General features: G+C 40.3%; 1 long non-coding RNA gene across 1 annotated transcript; it reads right to left on the bottom strand.

The window, feature by feature from the left end:
- Positions 1-2,200: 2,200 nt before the first annotated feature.
- LOC109461626 lies at positions 2,201-2,914 on the bottom strand. Its single transcript, XR_002139698.1, has 3 exons — positions 2,893-2,914; positions 2,459-2,612; positions 2,201-2,249 (listed from the first exon to the last, which is right to left on the bottom strand). It is a non-coding gene; the product is annotated as an uncharacterized LOC109461626 (long non-coding RNA).
- Between the last annotated feature and the right edge of the window lie 296 nt (positions 2,915-3,210).

Genomic DNA, 3,210 nt, shown 5'->3' on the forward strand with positions numbered 1-3,210 from the left:
GATGTACCGTGCAATTAGAACCAGAGTTCAAGGATGAAAGGCAAGTAGCCTGGGTGCCATCCTTCGTAGTTTCTGCCCGCTCCCTAATGTCACCGGACCGTGGTGCCCAGTGACATTAGGGAGCGGGCAAAAACTACGGAGGATGGCACCCAGGCTAAAAACCAAGGAAAAGAGTGTGCCAGAATGGTACGTGAAGCATCAGAGCGCAGAAAAGAGTGGCGTACCGTGTAATTAAAAGCAGTGCAAGTTAGTGTCTGACTAAGGCCCCACTCCCACTACGGTAAAATTGTCCAGATCAAGCCGAATTGATTCACTTTGATTCGTCTTGAAGCAGAAGCAAAGCGAATCAATTCGGCTTGATCCGGACAATTTTACCGTAGTGTGAAAGGGACCTTCGACCTAAAAGTTGAGCGTGCAAAAGCAGAGGAAGATTTTAAGTGAAGAGTTGAAGTGGTTAGGGAAGCTACCGGTAAGTGTAAAGGTCCAAAGCGTCAGGAAAAGGGTGATGTACCATGCAAGTTTGAGTGAAGGGTTTAGCGAAAGGGTGAAGAAAGATGTTGTGAGTAAAGGTCCAAAGACAAGAAGTCCAGAATGTGAAGCATTTAAAGAGTTGTGAAAGTTAAGTGAGAAGTGTAAAAGAGAAATGAGCATGGTGGTCTGGTACTCTTTCTGTGGCTGGGCACGTTCAGCAAAGTATCAAGTTACTTGAGACAATTTGGGGCTAGCTGTGAAACTTTTCAAAATAGTCTGGACACAAGAGTTTTGTTAACTAGTCATTCTACAAAAAAAAATCCCTAAAACACAAATCTTTTTGTTCCAGCAATGACGTTAATTGAATGCTCCTTGATTGTGATCTCAAATGTTTGAATTTGCAATTATAGCATTTTTACATGTTACATGTCCACACCTAAATGACTGAATAGGTGTACATTCCAGAAAACAGTTTATTTGTGCAAAAATTTCTTTCTGATACGAGGAAACCGTGAAAAAAATGGCCCGAAGGCGCAGGTTTTCTGTAAATGACTGCAAGTGGAACATGCATTTGGTTCAAATTACGTAAAAGCAAATATGAGCCAAATTTAACCACCGTGGAAGTTTGACAGTGAAGGTTACAAGTAAGTGGAAAAGGAAAAGTGCAAGGCAGAGTTAGAGGGTATAAGGATAGAAATGTGTGCAAGTGTGTGTACTTGGTTGTGTTACACAAATAAACTATACTCACAACTTGACCCCAGCCTGTGTCTTCTCTCACTGCTTTACTGGTAAAAGTCTGGTCCTTCCTTCCTTCTTTCCTTCCACCATAAGTCATGTGGGGAGAGGAAAACAAAAGTCAGTATATATTGGAGCAATTCACCTTTAGTCAGAAATAGGATATTATAATTACTATTTACCACAAGTTAAATGTTGATTCTGGTAAGCTAAGGTTCTACAAAAAATGTAAAACAACATATTCTATGGAAAAAATACCTCGACTAAACTGATTTTAATATTCGCTCTGCGATAAGTAAATTACAAATTAGTGCACACCCTCTTGAAATTGAGAGAGGGCGGTATAACAAGCTCCAAGTGTATGAACGAATTTGCAAACATTGTACGTTGAATACGGTGGAAGATAAAACGCATTTTATCTCAAATTGTACCCTCTATGGCAAGGAACGAAATAAACTCTATTGACATAGCCTCCAAATTCTACCCACACACACTTTCACACATATACAAATGAAAAGAAAACTACTCTCCTCTTAACATCCAAACACCCACAGATTACAGAAAATGTGGGGTCCTTTGTCTTCCTCTGTCTTCAAAAAAGAAGTCAAACCCAGTAGTTTTTACTAGTAGTTTCTTAATAGTTATCAGTAGTTCTATGTGTACTAATTGTCTGTTTTTTTTGGTACCAAATGTTTCTTCTGTTCCTGCAATTAGCCCTCGGGCATGCATTTGCAATAAAACATTTATTATAATTATACTGCCTACAACACAACTGTGTTTTTCACTGAGGAACATTACATAAACATTGTAAAACGCCAGACTTTCTTCTGATCCAAAACTTTTTATCTTGAAAGAAACAAGTCTAAGGTAAACTGAAGTTGTAAAGCATTGTCTCACCTGTAAACTCTCTTCATTCCACCAGTCTTCAAGTCAACCAGTCTTCTCAGCCCTCATCTGGTCTGGTTTGGACAGGAGTCGCTGGTCATCACAGGTTTCTCCCAGTCAGGACAGGAACATCAGGACAGCTGACACTCAGGACACACCTACCGATATGAACAGATGGTTATTGTGATGCAACACTGAATGACCATTAAAGATAGACTAAATTATAAAATTGCACAATTGGGCAATCCGTTTCGTTGAATAGATGTACAAAATCCTAGCCTCTAGAAAGTTATCTATTGCGCCATGCCTCAGAATTGTGAAATGCCTTAGAAAAATATAACTTGTAAATTGAGAACCATTGTCTCACCTGTACAAACTCACTGTGTCTTCAGGTCATCTGATTTGCTGGTCTGGACTGGAGAGAAGTTGCCGGTCACCAGGTTTCTCAGAACACGAACATCTGGTCTTGTCGGGTTTAGAATCATCACTGCAGTCAACTGCATCAGTCAGCAGTCACCTAGCTACATAGACATTACAAAGTTACATGCTTGTCTCAAGTAACAACAAGAAATTATTACTGGTACAATTTACAAGTTAGATTTCAAGTTCTCACCTGATATTCCTCTTGTGTCTTCAAATCATCTGGTCTGGTCCAATCTTCTCTTGTCAGGTTCAGACAGGAGTCCCCACTACTGCATCAGTCAGCAGCCACCTAACTACACACACATTACAAGTTACACACTTGTCTCAAATAACATGAAGTAAATAGCAGGTTAAATGCAGAATTCAGATTTTTCTCACCTGATATTCCTCTTGGGTCTTCAAATCATCTGGTCTGGTCCAATCTTCTCTTGTCAGGTTCAGACAGGAGTCCCCACTACTGCATCAGTCAGCAGCCACCTACAATGTAACTATACAGACATTACAAGTTACACACTTGTCTCAAATAACACCAAATAGTTGAAGGTAAAATGCAGAATTCAGATTTTTCTCACCTGGCCCAATACTCCTATGTGTATCCGATCACCTGGTGCCTCTGTCATCACAGGTCTCATCCCATCAGTACTGAACACCTGCACAGGTTGCTGACCCTCAGAGCACAGCTCACTACAGGATTCT

This window comes from Branchiostoma belcheri, unplaced genomic scaffold (assembly GCF_001625305.1).
Source record: "Branchiostoma belcheri isolate BF01 breed outbred unplaced genomic scaffold, Haploidv18h27 scaffold94, whole genome shotgun sequence".
NCBI lineage: Eukaryota > Metazoa > Chordata > Leptocardii > Amphioxiformes > Branchiostomatidae > Branchiostoma > Branchiostoma belcheri.